Source organism: Drosophila miranda (assembly GCF_003369915.1).
Source record: "Drosophila miranda strain MSH22 chromosome Y unlocalized genomic scaffold, D.miranda_PacBio2.1 Contig_Y2_pilon, whole genome shotgun sequence".
Classification (NCBI taxonomy): domain Eukaryota; kingdom Metazoa; phylum Arthropoda; class Insecta; order Diptera; family Drosophilidae; genus Drosophila; species Drosophila miranda.
In genome coordinates this window covers 23,651,192-23,669,511 of record NW_022881614.1, presented here as the reverse complement: position 1 = coordinate 23,669,511, position 18,320 = coordinate 23,651,192, and the positions used below count along the sequence as shown (strand labels likewise).

At 45.7% G+C, this 18,320-nt stretch overlaps 1 long non-coding RNA gene across 1 annotated transcript in view; it reads right to left on the bottom strand.

Moving 5' to 3' along the window:
• Nucleotides 1–11,131, bottom strand: part of LOC117193427 — a 29,526-nt gene extending 18,395 nt beyond the window's left edge. The window contains exons 1-2 of the long non-coding RNA XR_004474588.1: nucleotides 10,892–11,131; nucleotides 10,738–10,836 (exon numbers count right to left, since the gene is read on the bottom strand). This is a non-coding gene — a long non-coding RNA (uncharacterized LOC117193427). The remainder of the gene's footprint in view (nucleotides 1–10,737; nucleotides 10,837–10,891) is intronic.
• Nucleotides 11,132–18,320: the final 7,189 nt, after the last annotated feature.

Sequence of the window (18,320 nt, the reverse complement as noted above, 5' to 3'; positions counted from 1 at the left end):
TTCCTTCCAGATCGGGGGGAAGCAAGAAGAATCAATGGACAGGGTGAATAGTTTAAGCAAAGGTCCACACAGAGTCTCGGCGCAGTACCTGAGTACACAACCTGGAACCCCGTCTGGACCCGGTGAAAACACCGGCTTAACTAGTCGAAGATCATGAAGTAGGGAACATTCATTTAACAAGGGACTGAAAATGCCGTTCGACCTCGGTAAACCGTATGGGTACGGATGACCAGAGTAGCTTTCCTCAGAATAGGTGGTTTGGAAAAATTGGGCAAAAAGATCGGCAATTGCCTGATCATTATTTGCCGACGTATTACAAAATGATAGCGAGGATGGGTGTGCGGACGTTCTACGCTTACTGTTTACGAAGCTGTAAAACTGTTTAGGGTCCATCGAGATAGATAGTTCTTATAGCATTAAGCATTAAGAACTGAAAAGAATATATATACTTTATGGGGTCGAAAACGATTCCTTCTGGACGTTACACACATCCACTTTTACCACAAATCTAATATACCCCAATACTCATTTTGAGTATCGGGTATAACGAGGGGGAACGTTGTGAGTTGCAGCGGACACCGCAACTCTACAGTTATACCCGATACTAAGTCAGTATGGCTCTCCTCCGGCAGACGCCGCTAATATTGCGTGCGAGAGAGACAGAAAATCAGTCTGAGCGTGATGTCGGGGGCTGCGTAGCCAGTGCAAATTGATTTGTTCCTTTTGGGTATAAAAATGATCCGATCTGATCCAGATTCAGCAGTCTGATAGATATAGTCATTATCTATGATTCTGCGTTTTTAGTTTTCTCGAATCTGCAATATTGTGGATGCAACAGATTTTCGTCGTTTGTGGGGGCGGAAAAGGGTGGGGCGAAATTCTGAGATATACGTTTTATAGTGAGATCTAACAGAAGTGCGGATACCAAATTTGGTTACTCTAGCCTTAATAGTCTCTGAGATTTGTGGATGCCCCAGATTTACGTCCTTTGCGGGGGCGGAAGGGGGTGTGGCGAAATTTGGACACGAAACGGTCAAGGTCCGATACCACAGGAGTGTGAATACCAAATTTGGTTGCTCTGGCTCTTATAGGTTCTGAGATCCTTGAACTCATATTTTGCAATTGGCAAAGCCGACCATGAAACCTGTGTGTTAGAGAGAGACAGAGCGAGAAAGAATGAAATTGTTTTCTTGATTCTGGCTATAATAATTATACGATCTGTTTGAGTTTTTACACTCTAAAAGATATGGTCATCCTCTACGATTCTGCGTTTTTGGTTTTATCGTATCTTTAAAAATGTGGATGCCACAGATTTTCGTCCTTTGTGCGGGCGGAAGTGGGCGGGGCGAAGTTTTGAAATATTTTTGTAGCAGTGACATATCACAGAAGTCTGGATACAAAACATCGTTGCTCTAGCTCTTATAGTCTTTGAGCACTAGGCGCTGAAGGGGACGGACAGAGGGACAGACGGACGGACGGACAGACGGACGGACGGACAGACGGACAGACAGACATGGCTCAATCGACTCGGCTATTGATGCTGATCAAGAATATATATACTTTATGGGGTCGGAAACGATTCCTTCTGGACGTTACACACATCCACTTTTACCACAAATCTAATATACCCCAATACTCATTTTGAGTATCGGGTATAAAAATAGACGGACTACTTGGACAAAATACAGAATTCGGATGGATTATATCCGGTTGCACCAAATCAAAAGGTGATACATTTATTGTGGCGACAACAATTGAAGTTGGGGACTTAGAGCGGTTCTGGGAATTGGAAAGTGAAAAGAATGACGTAGAAGATGTGTGCGAGGAGCATTTCTTGGAAACAACAAGAAGAGATGAGAATGGTAGGTATGTGGTAAAAATACCATTTAAAAAATAAAAGGATCTAGGAGATTCAAAACACCAAGCTATAGCGCGATTTTATAGTTTAGAAAGAAAGCTCAGCAATAATAAAACATTAAAAGAAAATTATGTAAAGTTCATGCATGAATATAAAAACTTAGGACATATGGAAAGAAGATGGGAAATATTATTTACCCCATCAAGGAGTCATAAGAGATTCCAGTCTAACGACAAAGCTTAGGGTGGTTTTCGATGCTTCAGCAAAAACCACAAACAATAAAAGTTTAAATGATATCATGTGGGTTGGACCAAGGGTCCAAAAAGATATCTTCGATATTATGGTGAAATGGCGTAAATGGCCATTTGTCCGCAGGGACATTGAAAAAATGTACCGGCAAATTAATGTTGATAAACAATATTTGCATATAATTTGGAGAGATAATCCAGACGAAAAGTTAAAAGATTATAAACGTACAACCGTTACGTACGGTACAGCTTCAGCACCCTACTTAGCAACCAGGGTGCTTGTTGCAATAGCAGATAATTGCAAAAATCAAGCAATTAGGGAAATCATAAAGAATGATTTTTATATGGACGACCTGATGACAGGTGCCGACACGATACTGTATGCTAAAAAGCATGTAAAGGAAGTTACCCGGGAGTTTAATAAGGTTGGGTTTAACTTAAGAAAGTGGATAACAAATATCCCAGAAATTATAGAAGGCATTAGAGATGACCAAGAAAATAAAGTATTAACCATTGAGGAGAATGAATCCGTCAAAACATTAGGACTACAATGGGAACCGGTTAAAGACGAGTTTAGGTTCAGTTTCCACTATGAACCAATTAAGACAAATAACAAAAGAATAGTATTATCTAGTTTAGCCAAGATATATGACCCCTTAGGCTGGTTGTCTCCAGTGACACTTGTCGGAAAATTGTTTATTCAAAAACTTTGGCTAGCAGACAAAAATTGGGATGAAGAATTATTAGAACAGGATACTCGGGAATGGAATTCGTTTAAAAATAGTTTAACAGAGTTAGAGAGCATTCGGATACCGAGATGGCTAAATTCTCAGCACAATAAGTCGATGCAAATTCATGGGTTTGCCGATGCATCCGAAAAGGCTTATGCTGCCGTAGTGTATGCCAAGGTAGATAGTTCTACAATTATAATAGCCAGCAAAAGCAAAGTTAATCCAAAGAAAAATCGGAAAACTATTCCAAAATTAGAACTTTGTGCAGCACATCTTCTGGCAAAATTAATTCAACGGGTGAAAGTAGCGGTTGGAAGTAATGTAGAGTGTTATGCCTGGAGTGATTCTACTATTACTCTAGCCTGGATAAAGAATGGAGACAATAAAGACAAGTTTATCAGGCGTCGAACTGACGAAGTAAGAAAGATTAAGGAAATTAAATGGGGACACGTTAGAACTGAAGACAATCCAGCAGATGTAGCATCAAGGGGCATTAGTGCAGATAATCTAAAAGATTTTAAGATTTGGTGGAAAGGGCCTCAATTTTTGGCGAAATCTAAGGAACATTGGCCAAAAGAGGAAATTGAAGAAAAATTAGTTGTGAGCACAACAATGGTAATGCAAAAAATAACATTTTTTGTGAATTATTACAAAAATATTCGTGTATGCATAAACTAGAAAGAGTCATTGCATATGTATTGAGGTTTATTCAAATCAAAACCAAAAAGAAAGAATTTCCTTCATTTTTGACAGTGAAGGAGATTAAGAGCGCCAAAGTATTAACCAATTTTAAAAATATTTGTTCCAAAGGGACTTAGCTTTTATCATATTCCAAATAAGTATGGGCATGCTCTCGACTAAATTTAGTAGGTGCTGGCAAGGTATCATGCGCCACTCCGACCTCTCGCGCTCCCAAAGACTCACCCAATCCCTTTGGTGCAGACTCCTACTTTTCCAGTGTTTTTTAAACAGAGCCCATCGATTTTCAATGGGATTTAGATCTGGGCCATTGAGCAGGCCACTGGATTAAGTGAAAACTCGAGTTATTGGGACGATTTTTCACGAATTTAGCGTTGTGCGTCGGGCTACCGTCTTGCTATAAAGTGATTTCGGATGTGGGGAAGACACATTTCTCTATAAAATTTGACACAATGGGTTCCTAAATATGAAGATAATACTCTTTCTTCATTATTCCATCGATTTTAACCAATTGGGGAACGTTCCACCAAGTGCAGCAGCCCTACACCGTCAGGCTTCCTCGTCCATGCTTTATTGTTTCCTTGACTTGATGATTTTTCAGCTTTCCACTTGAGCGGTAACAGTAGTATCAAAGACTATACAATACCAAGATGTATAGATATAGAAAGAAATATATATATTTATGCAAATTTATTTAAGTATATATATATTTTTTCTTATATTGTATATTTGGATACATCATTGTTTTAGTTATAATAAACAAAAAAGTCGAGAACCGACGTCGTTTGCATAATTTTTATAATTTATAATAAACCTGTTTAAAATAAGGAAATAAATGTGTAATTATATTATTGTAATATTTTATATTTTGTGGTATAAATCAAACAAATAACAGCTTTTATTTCATTTCCCGCGCCCTAGTGTACCATACCCCCACCCCCTGCCCATTCTTCATTTATTATGTGGCGGTAGGTCAGTCCATCAAAAGACCCAAATCAAATATGTTTTGTCGAAACATATTGCGTGTGTACTAACACATGCAAAGATGTTCTCTCTGCGCTCTCTCTCTCATGATTACGTCACTTTGGGGTACTGAACGCGCTAGCCCATGATGCAATTATACAAGGTGGTCTCCTCGGGAGCCGAAGTTCGTTCGTGTTGTCCCTTATCGTCAGTGCATGCTTGCTTGTTGATGATGAAGGTTGTTCACGGACGAATTTTTTGATATATTCTTAACCCTTATGTCCCGACAACAACAAAATTATAAAAAGCATATAAAAAAAATACCACAGAATTAGAAGTAATCTTTATATATTATGTAAAAGAACATTTTAGTATAACTAAAAATGTTGAAGAAAAATTATTAATGGCTGCATAAAATTTAAATATTAATATATCAGTAAAATCATTTTATTTTAAAAATTTAAGACCCACGGGCCTGTTAAGGGTTAATCAACATCAACATATACCGTCTCACTCACACACTATACTATGTGCCCTTCACTCGCACTTATTGCTAGCATACGTTAAGGGACTAACTTTTGCCGACGAGACCACCTTGTATAATTGCATCATGCGCTAGCCAGTGTGTGACGCTTTCGTTGTATGAACTGGCACATCTATATACTGTATGGTTAGTGCTTCCATTTATGACACTGTTTGTCTCGCTCACACTTGCATGCAATTTCGCATGATATATGATAAAAAAGGTATGGTTAGTGTTGCCAGACCGTTCTAGGGCAGACAGCGCCACCTACAAAATCAGACTAGTGTGACACTTTCGATAGGTGTCGCGTAATCGATAGTTTGGCGGTTCATTTTCGAATTCAAAATCTCTTCAAAGCAATGCTGATCAAAATAAATGTTCTTTTAACCGCATTTCGCACCTAAAAAGTGTCCAAATCCCCAAATGTGTGCATGTGTGTGTGACAGCCAAAGTCTCCAGCAAAGTTATCTTTATGTATTTATAATTAGGAAATAAATATTCGCGACCAAAGTCGGCATTTGCATAATGAAGGCGAAACCATTCAAATGAGTTGCAGTTTTTCCCTAGCTGAATGCGCAAGTGAGTGGGCGGGTGGGCGTGGGTGTGGGTGCGGAAGTGGCAGGGAGTAATTGGCGGGTGACACCATAAACAAAACCAAAAAAAAAACCGCTCGACTGAACGCCTATCCATTGATCGCGCATACAAAACGACTGCTTTACGGTTTTCACAAAGCGAAAGATACATAGATACATTTGCATACATTTCGGATGCGTGGATTGGGGTAAAAGCGGGCTTACGTTACGTGCACCGCCGGAGTCAGTCGCTCAAATGCAAGCTAATTGACATTCATTAGCCCCAAGGCCGAATACATTAAAATAATTGCATGTTCTAGTAGTGGCTCCACAAAAACAACCACAGACCCCCAATCGAGTTTTTCCATCATAATTTCTAGCATGATCGCCCCAATGCTGAAGCCATTAAGCTCCCATTAGCTGCCATGCACTCGGAAAAATCGATCGAATCGGGATGGTCACCCACCGGAGAGCCAGTGGGGAGGGAGTCGAGTCCGTGCACCCCCGAGGTCGTTTCGGAAATTGATGTGGAAACAAAACATGCATATGTATGTATATGTGAGAGAAATTAGGGAGGAGTTAATGTTGGTGGCGCATTCAACCATGTCGTGTCACGAGGTGCTGTGGGTGTAGCTCCACACTTTAGGTCGAAATAATAGGCACACTTCAACATATATCTGATCTGCCGTATCTTTTTATTGATTCATATCTATGAAAACTTCCTCTTCATTTCGTTCCAGACTCCACCCACCACCCATTCAGAGAGGCACAACAAAAAAAGAAACACACAAAAGATCCCTGGTGGATTTTCAGCATGAGAAAAAGTTGAAGGGGCAAAAAGTTAACGAAAGGCACCATATACAGAGCGATTGACGTCATTGGAAGGTGGTTTATTTTTGTTTCTTTCTCGATAGAAAAGTTTATGTAAGTTTGTGGGCAGATTTTATGAGTGTGTGTGTGGTGTTTGTGTTTGTGTGTTAGTGCGTGTGGGAGTCGAAAAGCTTTTATGAGTGTGTGTGTGTATGTGTGTGTGCGAGAGAGTGTATGCACAGCAATTTCGTGTCATAAGTACATAAGTTACCCACTGTACATAAAAATTGCAGGCCCTGAACAGCGGTTCAGTTCACATGACAAGCTGACAAACAATAGATTTATCAGTGTTCCGCCCCCCACTCGCTTGCTCTCTCTCTCTCTCTCTCTCTCTCTCTCTCTCTCTCTGTCTTTCTTCGCAGCCATTATCTTATGTTTTTGCAAAAAAAAAAAGCAAAAAGGAAACCTGCCCTAGAACTTTTCTTACATGCATGCCATACCGACATACGCGTGGATATATGTATGCACCTGCATACCTGTACATATAGATATACAGTCAGCACAGCATTTATTCGGACACTCGTCTATATCAACTTTCTTTATAAATAACTTGAAAAGCATTTAAGTTTGAAAAAAAATTTTTATTTCATTATGAACATGGATATTACTACTACTAATTTCAAATCTAAAAACATAAAAAACCTTCTTTGGCATATCAAAAAAAATTAAAAGTATCAAAAAGGCCACTTTTTTACGCACAACAATTATTCGGACACTTTTTATTTTGTACGAAAAAAACTTATTGTCCCCAATTTTTTCTGATTTCAATATATTGTGGGGCCGCCCTTAGCTTCAATAACAGCTTTTAGACGTCGGGGCATACTTTATACCAAATGATTGGTTTCATTGGGATTAATTTTCTCCCATTCCGTCATCAGAGCCGTTTTAAGGATTTCCTTGGAGGAAATTTTATGTTTCCTAATTTTTTTTTCTACAAATCCCAAACATGCTTTATGGGGTTCAGATCTGGTGACTGCGGCGGCGTTTTTAACTGCTTGCACTGATACAACAGCCATTCTTGAACCAAAAACGAGGTATTTTTGGGGTCATCGTCTTGTTGAAACAAGAAATTCATCGCTTCAAGACCCAATTTTTCGACACTCGCCATTGAATTGTCAGTCAAAATTTTCTTGTAGATGTGTTTGTCCATCTTGGTCTCAATAAACACCATTTGCCCAGGTCCAGCTGCTGCTATACACCCCCAAACCATTACATTTCCACCGCCATGCTTCACTGTTGGGATGAGGTCTTTCTCTTTCATGGCTTGATTATCCTTTCTCCATACTTTGGATGGTCCATCATGTCCGAATATATTATATTTAGACTCCTCACTAAATATAACATTCTCCCAAAAAGAATCTGGCTTATTTAAGTGAAGTTTTGCGAACTCCAATCTTTTTTTTTTGTTCACATCGGAAATGAAGTCCGAATAATTGTTGTGCGTAAAAAAGTGGCCTTTTTGATACTTTTAATTTTTTTTGATATGCCAAAGAAGGTTTTTTATGTTTTTATACCCGATACTCAAAATGAGTATTGGGGTATATTAGATTTGTGGTAAAAGTGGATGTGTGTAACGTCCAAAAGGAATCGTTTCCGACCCCATAAGTATATATATTCTTGATCAGCATCAATAGCCGAGTCGATTGAGCCATGTCTGTCTGTCCGTCTGTCCGTCCGTCCGTCTGTCCGTCCCCTTCAGCGCCTAGTGCTCAAAGACTATAAGAGCGAGAGCAACGATGTTTTGGATCCAGACTTCTGTGATATGTCACTGCTACAAGAATATTTCAAAACTTTGCCCCGCCCACTTCCGCCCGCACAAAGGGCGAAAATCTGTGGCATCCACAATATTGAGGATACGAGAGAACTAAAAACGCAGAAACATAGATAATGATCATATATATCAGATTGCTGAATCTGGATCAGATCAGATCATTTTTATAGCTAAAAGGAACAAATCAATTTGCACTGGCTACGCAGCACCCGAAGTCACGCTCAGACTGATTTTCTGTCTCTCTCGCACGCACTCCTTGTCGTGTCGTTTAATATTAGCGGCGTCTGCCGGAGGAGAGCCATACTGACTTAATATCGGGTATAACTGTAGAGTTGCGGTGTCCGCAGCAACTCACAACGTTCCCCCTCGTTAGATTTCAAATTAGTAGTAGTAATATCCATGTTCATAATGAAATAAAATTTTTTTTTCAAACTTAAATACTTTTCAAGTTATTTATAAAGAAAGTTGATATAGACGAGTGTCCGAATAAATGTTGTGCTGACTGTATGTATGCATGTAGTACTGCTATTAGCTATCTCTATCCCATTCTAGTTGCAGGTTTTATTGACGTGTATTTCACAACGAAGCCCTTCAATGGATGCCTAGCCCACTCACACTGACGAACTAGACTCTAGAAGTGCATGCACACACATGTACAGGCACAGTAGTCGCCAAATAGGAAATATCGAGAATCTAGTACTTCTCCTCTAAAGAATATCCTGTGATATCGTTTTTCATAAGTACTACGCCAAAGATGGGCTATTTTGCTGCTAGATTCTACTGAAAGGCTGTGTATGTTGTTGTTGGCTTCTGGGGAGCGACGAACAGACGAAGTCGTAGTGGAAGAGGGAAACAAATCACAAGGCCAAGGGTTCCAACTTCCGAGCGACTACTGTATGCGGGCTATTATGTATATTGTACGTTTGATGTGGGGGAAACGACAGGTGCTGGATTTTTAACAACTTCCACCGCCCTTAAGCGTGTTGCGGTATGCTTTGACGGGCAGCAAGACTTTGAATATCGGCGAGAGATCGAGGAGGAAACTGGCCCCCCCAAAGATTACTAATCTCTCGATTGCCATAAAAGTTCCACAGCTCGAAAATCCAAAATCTGCAGTTCCAAGGCCAAGATGCGTCATGCAGTCCCCCACTCTCTACCTGGATTGTGAGTGTGTAGAGCTCTCCCACAGCGATGGCTGGCTGGCTGGCTCACCTTGTCTATGACATAATGCTCAGCTGAGTGAAGAGTTGTCCACATTTTGCAATGTATATTTGTTAATTAAATTTAATTGCAGCGGCAAATTAAGCTTCGCTTCACAGTTGGTTCAAGCAAGGGTCCTTCGCTCCTGCCTGCCTCCCCCTCTCCCTCTCTCATAAGCACAAGACGTGAGGCAAAAGACGAAAAACCAAACATACTTCATGGCGCTTTCGCGTGAGTTACCGATAACGGTACCGCGATACCCCCACCTAAACCCCCTCGGGCCAGGGTAATGTTCCACTGAACGACTATGTCATTCAACCCGGACATTGTAATGTCCAGCTCAACACTTTGACCACTTTGACTGTTGCAACATTCTACATACCGCGGCACAAACAACCGCCTACACATCTTAACATGAACAACATCGAAACTGGAACCCGACATCCGGCATAATGCCGACTCGGCGGTTTCACATACGCTAGCCCGTTACAACATTTTATACTTATACGAACAGTCATACTTTATTCAAACTCAAACACCAATCTTTGTAAAAGACAGAAATATAAACCCATACATCTACAAGAAGAAGAAGGACGAACTGGTAACTGGCGCAGCCGGACTAAGAACCGAGGATCGCAGGATGATCTCTTACATTGGATTAATATTAGAAATGTAAAGCAGGTGAGCACCCAGTGGCAACGTTATGAGTGATAGAAAAGGAAATTTAAAAGACAAATAATAAATCTTATAATGCATAAAGTGGTGTGTGACAATAAAAGAAAGAAAAATAATATACAAATGTGGCGGCACTATCCGAAAGGCAAATGCCGAGCACCGCTGTTGTGCAGAAAAACTTAAATATATATATACACATACACGTACCCCCGTGCAAAACAAAATCTAGTGCAGATCATTGCCGTGGGTACCGGAAAAAATTAACTAATCTGTGTAACTGTGCAACAAATCTAGTGCAGATCATTGCCGTTATACTAATTAATACGTTAAATAATATGCAACAAAACATATACATACATCCACATATACAAGGACCACTGTGCAAAAATCTAGTGCAGATCATTGCCGTGTGTACCGAAAAAAAATTTTCTTTAACTAATCTGTGTAACTGTGCAACAAATCTAGTACAGATCATTGCCGTTATACTAATTAATACGTTAAATAATATGCAACAAAACATATACATACATCCACATATACAAGGACCACTGTGCAAAAATCTAGTGCAGATCATTGCCGTTATACTAATTAATACGTTGAAAAATATGCAACAAAACATATACATACATCCACATATACAAGGACGATAGGCGACAGTGTTAAAGTATCAAGGTGCGGACGCGTTTTTCCCGGTGCTCCCGTGTGGACCGCAAATAGCAGGAAAACCTGCAAGAAAAAAGCTCGGTCAGGAAACAGGCGGACACAGGGTAGGACTACGTACCAAATGGTCACCTATAGCGCGCACAAACTCAGCCCAGCTTAAAAATCCAGACACTGCATACGGAAAATCCCGGTCGTTGGCCAGGGGCGAGGGGTGAGATTTTGCCCTCTTTGTCTCTCATTCCAAGCATGCCACTAGTGTTGTAATCAAATGTCACTCTATGTTACGTGCCGTCTGCTTTGTTGCAAATTGTAACAAGTCATGCCAGCTGATCGAGCCGCCAGCTGCTGATCGGTGCTTCGCAGCCCTGCAGCAGCCCTGACGCGTTGCCGAAAAACGACAACAGAGGGCGCTGATGGCGATCCAACAAGGTCGATTAGAGCTACCTACAGGGGGCGCAGTGCGCAGATCTACCGAAGCCGCCAGACGACTACCCTCCGCCAGAGGGCGCTTTATAACGGACGCAAAAGACGGGCAAAAGGCTGCTCCAACCGACGGGCATCCTGCGAAAAGCACACGCGAGCGGACAGCAAAAGGGAAATGGCAGGCTACCAACCTGCTTGTAGCACCGAACGCAGTAAGGTGCTCCGTATGGTATACTGGAAGCCACTTAAGAATTTTTCTGCAGCTTGATACGCTGCTGAAATGACTCATGGGCTAATGTCCTCGCCGCCCCCGCCCGTTAAAACCATGGCAGGCCTCTTCTAACGCTCGGCAGCTGCACCATTAAGTTGGCTGCGTAGGTTTGGTTGATTCCATCCCAATCAATACCGATCTGGCACTGAACTCTACAGCCCATAAGGCCCAGAGTCAACCCTCGCATGGACCTCACTCTCGGAAAGGTACCCATGGGATCATGAAGGTGACTACGCAATACAGCTGTCGACAAAGGACTAGAGTTGGGACCCACTAAAGGAAATGACTTAAACTATCAATAAATTGACGGATGTGCTGAATTCTCAGCAAATCGAGATTTCAGAGGACGTGGTATGCGGGAGACGGAATATCATAGGAAGATCGCCACCTAAATCTGCCCCGGCGGCCGAAAGAGTCGCACGAATCGCACAGAGGACTGGGAGCAAGACCCAGGAGTCCATGCCCAATATGAGGGAATCACTCATCAGCCTAGGCGAGAGAGTAAAAGAATTGACAACCATGATGAGCGAGCAGCGGCACGTTAACACTGCCATGAGGGATCTCGCGGCAGGAATAGCAGACCTGCAAACAACGGTGGTTAAATGCTGGGAGAGCTCGACCAAGGAGAAACCCTCCAATGAGGGGAAAACGCTGAAGGGAAACCCACATATGGTAGAGAGGGCCTCACAGACCTCGCCAGAGAGGGAGGCGGATAAGAGAGGAAGCGTGTACAAGCGGGTACGAGGAGTCACACAAGAGCAGGCGTTTCTCACCAAAGCGGCACAAGGGACCGCCGCAGATCCGAGTCCCCCACAAACTGATGCTGCGACATGCGACTGACATGCGACAGCGGGCGGCGAGAGCACTCCCACAACCGCACCAGTAACCAGAGGGGATACCCCAGTAGTAAGCTGCAGAAGTGGCAACTCGTCGACAGAAAATCAAAGCGGGAGCGGACCGAAAGGAGACACAGGCCGGATGTCATAATCATCCAACCTCGGGGCAACCTAACATACAGCGATATGCTGCGGATGGTCACCAGGCGGCAGGACGACAAGCTGTAGGCCGTCAGCGAAAACGTCATCCGGGTCAGGCGAACAGAGAAAGGAGATCTACTGCTTGAACTGAAGGGCGTGTGCAGCAGCAGCAACGAGAGGATGAAAGAAGACATCCAGCTGGCGTTGGGAAACCAAGTGGGCATCAGAGCCGTGTCAGAGGAATCCTGCGTGGAGATAAGGGATCTCGACACCCTGGTCACAAAAGAGAATGTTGTTGCTGCAATTGCAAAACAGGCGGGGCAAGAGGTGGTTACCAGTGCGGTCAAAAGCCTTAGACAGGCCTTCGCCGGCACGCAAATGTCAATAGTTTGCCTCCCACCGTCGGTCGCCAAGGAACTGCTCAAAGAGGGCAGGCTGAGAATTGGTTGGACCAGATGCCGGGTCAGTGAACGGCAGGCACAAAGGAGATGCTATAAATGTCTACAGTTCGGCCATATAGCGGCGAACTGCACAAGCGCTGTTGACCGCTCGGGCTGCTGCCTCAAGTGTGGCGAGAGCGGCCACAAAGCAGCAACGTGCCAAAAGGAGCCAAAGTGCTCTGTATGTACAGAGGGAAACCGGCAGGACACCAAGCACTATGTTGGCAGCAGGAGATGCCCAATGGTGCAGGGAGGCGCTCGTACCCAGCGTATTAAGTGAAGTTCCTGCAACTGAACCTAAACCACTGCGCGGCAGCTCAAGATCTGTTGAGCCAAACGACCAGGGAGGAAAAGGTGGACGTAGCTATCCTTAGTGAGCCGTACAGGACGAGGAGTGACGCTAACTTTGTAGTGGATGCTTCAGGAAAGGCGGCGATCTGGGTCTGCGGAAGACGGCCGAGCCGGATGGAATCAGTGGAGTCCGCAAATCACTACGTCAGAGCTAAGATCGAGGAACTCTGGGTCTACAGTTGCTACCTACCGCCGAGCCTGCAGGCTAACGAGTTCTCGGCCGTCCTAGACGAGCTAGCCGAGGACGGAAGAGGTCGTTCTGGAGGTCGTTCCACCCGGAAATGTTCGCAAGGATGTTCAGCAGATGCACAAGGCTAGAGCGAGCCATCCAGCGAGGGGGCGACCTGTCTCCAATGCAATTTGGCTTCCGCAGGGGCCACTCCACACTAGACGCGCTATCAACGGTGGCAGACATTGCAGCAAAGGCAATCGAAGGCACCCGTTGGAAGGGCGGTGCCAAAAAATACTGTATAGTGGTGACACTAGACGTACGAAACGCGTTCAACACTGCCAACTGGGATTGCATCCTGAGGGCGCTAACGGGCTTTGGAGTTGAAGGCCATCTCATGCGCATGGTCCAAGACTACTTCCGGGACCGGGGGCTAATGTACGAGACTGAAGAAGGTACTAAGAGACACGAGATAACTGGTGGCGTCCCACAAGGATCGGTCACTGGGCCACTACTTTGGAACGCTATGTATGATGGCATCCTGCGTCTGCAAGTACCCGAGGACACGAAAATGATAGGGTTCGCCGACGACGTGGCACTAGTGGCCGTATCAAAAAATCTCAAGGATGCGGAAGGTAAATGTGACGCCTCAATAAGGAGAATCAGAGAGTGGCTGGGCTCCGCTAGGCTACAACTGGCAGACCACAAAACGGAAGTAGTCCTGATCAGCAGCCGAAAAAAAAACCGAAACAGCGCTGGTGAACGTGGGATCTTGCAGGATAGAGTCCGTGAGAGCCATACGGTACCTGGGAGTGATGCTGGACACACGGCTATGCTTCCGTGAGCACCTCAGCCAGGTGAGCATAAGAGCTGCGGCACTGGGCAGGGCACTAAACAAAATAATGCTCAACACGAGGGGCCCGAAGCAAGGACGGCGGCTCCTACTACACAGCGTGCTAAAAGCTACAATACTATACGGTGCAGCGGTCTGGGCGAAGGCGGCCAACACAAAAGCCTATATGAGGAAGATCCAGGCAACATATCGGCTGGGAGCCCTGCGAGTATGCAGTGCTTTCCGCGGCCAAAATATACTCGCAGCGAAGAGATATAGCGCCGGCGGAGCCAAATAGGGACGCAATCGGACAACGGGAGCGGCAGCAAACAATGGCCGAGTGGCAGCGCAGATGGACGGAGTCAACGAAGGGGAGATGGACGCACACCCTAATCCCAAGAGTCGAAGAGTGGTGCAAGCGAAGTCACGGGAGTGTAAACTTCCACCTGACGCAACTTTTAAGCGGCCACGGTTGCTTTAAAGCATACCTGCATAGGTTTGGCCACGAAACAGACGGAGAGTGTCCTGCCTGCGACGGAACGCCAGAGGACGCGGAGCACATACTCTTCAACTGCGCGAGATTCGCAGCGGAGAGAGAGAGGATGGAGGACTGCTGTGGAGAAAGGCTGACAAAGGAAACACTGGTGAGAGCGATGCTGGAAGACACGCGCAAATGGGAGGCTGTATGCAACTTTGCGTGCGTTGTAATGCGTAAGCTACGCGAGGCCGAGCGCGCCAGAAGACGGCAGACAGGAGGGGCATAGAGTGCCCGCCCGGGCCCTGCGACGCAATACCTGACGGTCGTCCCGCAGGAGCACCTGGCAAACCAAACATACATACCTACTTAAGCACCTAATACTTCTTTCTATACTACTAATTTCTATCCTACTGTATATATCATGTAAACGCTTTTCCCTTCCGTTTCTTCACTACCTAATAAAATATGGAATTGGCCAGGGGCGAGGGGTGAGATTTTGCCCTCTTTGTCTCTCATTCTAAGCATGCCACTAGTGTTGTAATCAAATGTCACTCTATGTTACGTGCCGTCTGCTTTGTTGCAAATTGTAACAAGTCATGCCAGCTGATCGAGCCGCCAGCTGCTGATCGGTGCTTCGCAGCAAACAGCAGCCCTGACGCGTTGCCGAAAAACGACAGCACAGGGCGCTGATGGCGATCCAACAAGGTCGATTAGAGCTACCTCTCAGCTACCGCAGTGCGCAGATCTACCGGAGCCGCCAGGCGACTACCCTCAGCCAGAGGGCGCTTTATAACGGACGCAAAAGACGGGCAAAAGGCTGCTCCAACCGACGGGCATCCTGCGAAAAGCACACGCGAGCGGACAGCAAAAGGGAAATGGCAGGCTACCAACCTGCTTGTAGCACCGAACCCAGTAAGGTGCTCCGTATGGTATACTGGAAGCCACTTAAGAATTTTTCTGCTATAGGGCTGACGGCAACGGCATTCCATGACCTCAATAGGCAGCTTGATACGCTGCTGAAATGGCTCATGGGCTAATGTCCTTGCCGCCCCCGTCCCGTTAAAACCATGGCAGGCCTCTTCTAACGCTCGGCAGCTGCACCATTAAGTTGGCTGCGTAGGTTTGGTTGATTCCATCCCAATCAATACCGATCTGGGACTGAACTCTGCAGCCCATAAGGCCCAGAGTCAACCCTCGCATGGACCTCACTCTCGGAAAGGTACCCATGGGATCATGAAGGTGACTACGCAATACAGCTGTCGACAACGGACTAGAGTTGGGACTAGGAAATGACTTCAACTATAAATAAATTGACTGATGTGCTGAATTCTCAGCAAATCGAGATTTCAGAGGACGTGGTATTCGGGAGACGGAATATCATAGGAAGATCGCCACCTAAATCTGCCCCGGCGGCCGAAAGAGTCGCTCGAATCGCACAGTGGACTGGGAGCAAGACCCAGGAGTCCCCAATATGAGGGAATCACTCATCAGCCTAGGCGAGAGAGTAAAAGAATTGACAACCATGATGAGCGAGCAGCGGCACGTTAACACTGCCATGAGGGATCTCGCGGCAGGAATAGCAGACCTGCAAACAACGGTGGTTAAATGCTGGGAGAGCTCGACCAAGGAGAAACCCTCCAATGAAGGGAAAACGCTGAAGGGAAACCCACAGATGGTAGAGAAGGCCTCACAGACCTCGCCAGAGAGGGAGGCGGATAAGAGAGGAAGCGTGTACAAGCGGGTACGAGAGGAGTCACACAAGAGCAGGCGTTTCTCACCAAAGCGGCACAAGGGACCGCCGCAGATCCGAGTCCCCCACAAACTGATGCTGCGACATGCGACTGACATGCGACAGCGGGCGGCGAGAGCACTCCCACAACCGCACCAGTAACCAGAGGGGATACCCCCAGTAGTAAGCTGCAGAAGTGGCAACTCGTCGACAGAAAATCAAAGCGGGAGCGGACCGAAAGGAGACACAGGCCGGATGTCATAATCATCCAACCTCGGGGCAACCTAACATACAGCGATATGCTGCGGATGGTCACCAGGCGGCAGGACGACAAGCTGAAGGCCGTCAGCGAAAACGTCAACCGGGTCAGGCGAACAGCGAAAGGAGATCTACTGCTTGAACTGAGGGGCGTGTGCAGCAGCAGCAACGAGGGGACGAAAGAAGACATCCAGCTGGCGTTGGGAAACCAAGTGGGCATCAGAGCCGTGTCAGAGGAATCCTGCGTGGAGATAAGGGATCTCGACACCCTGGTCACAAAAGAGGATGTTGTTGCTGCAATTGCAAAACAGGCGGGGCAAGAGGTGGTTACCAGTGCGGTCAAAAGCCTTAGACAGGCCTTCGCCGGCACGCAAATGGCAATAGTTTGCCTCCCACCGTCGGTCGCCAAGGAACTGCTCAAAGAGGGCAGGCTGAGGATTGCTTGGACCAGATGCCGGGTCAGTGAACGGCAAGCACAAAGCAATGGTGCAGGGAGGCGCTCGTACCCAGCGTATAAAGTGAAGTTCCTGCAACTGAACCTAAACCATTGCGCGGCAGCTCAAGATCTGTTGAGCCAAACGACCAGGGAGGAAAAGGTGGACGTAGCTATCCTTAGTGAGCCGTATAGGACGAGGAGTGACGCCCGCCAGGCAGGAACCCCCAGGTAGCAAGGATGGGCTTCAAAGCCGGATCACTCAACACAGCGGACTTTTCCGCGAACCTGGTCACCCCACCGCCAGCGGCCGATGCCTCTAGCGAGGCGGACAGAGTGATGGAGGCAGTGCTGCACGCCTGCAGGGCGAGCATGGAGAGACGCTACGAGTACAGGAGTCATCACCAGCCGGTTTACTGGTGGAACCAGCTGATTAAGGATTCGCGACGGAAATGCCTGCAGGCCCGCAGGCAGTACCAGAGAGCGCGTGGCCGGGCAAATTATACGCAACTCCAGGGCGAATACACAGCTGCCCGCTTCAGGGACCTGAAGCTAGCCATCCGGGATAGCAAGCGGAAGTGCTTCCTGGAACTCTGCGACTCAGCGGAGCATGACATCTGGGGAAGGGCCTACAAGGTGATAATAAAAACGAGTGGGAACGTTGTGAGTTGCAGCGGACACCGCAACTCTACAGTTATACCCGATACTAAGTCAGTAGGAGAGAGAGCCACTCCGGCAGACGCCGCTAATTTGAACGACACGACAAAGAGTGCGTGCGAGAGAGACAGAAAATCAGTCTGAGCGTGACGTCGGGGGCTGCGAAGCCAGTGCAAATTGATTTGTTCCTTTTGGCTATAAAAATGATCTGATCTGATCCAGATTCAGCAATCTGATAGATATGATCATTATCTATGATTCTGCGTTTTTAGTTTTCTTGTATCCTCATAATTGTGGATGCAACAGATTTTGGTCTTTTGTGGGGGCGGAAGGGGGTGGGGCGAAATTTTGAGATATACGTTTTAAAGTGAGATCTAACAGAAGTGCGGATACCAAATTTGGTTACTCTAGCCTTAATAGTATCTGAGATTTGTGAATATCCCCGAATTTTCATCCTTTGCGGGGGCGGAAGGGGGTGTGGCGAAATTTTGAAACAAACTCGTCTCGGTCCGATATATTAGGAGTGTGG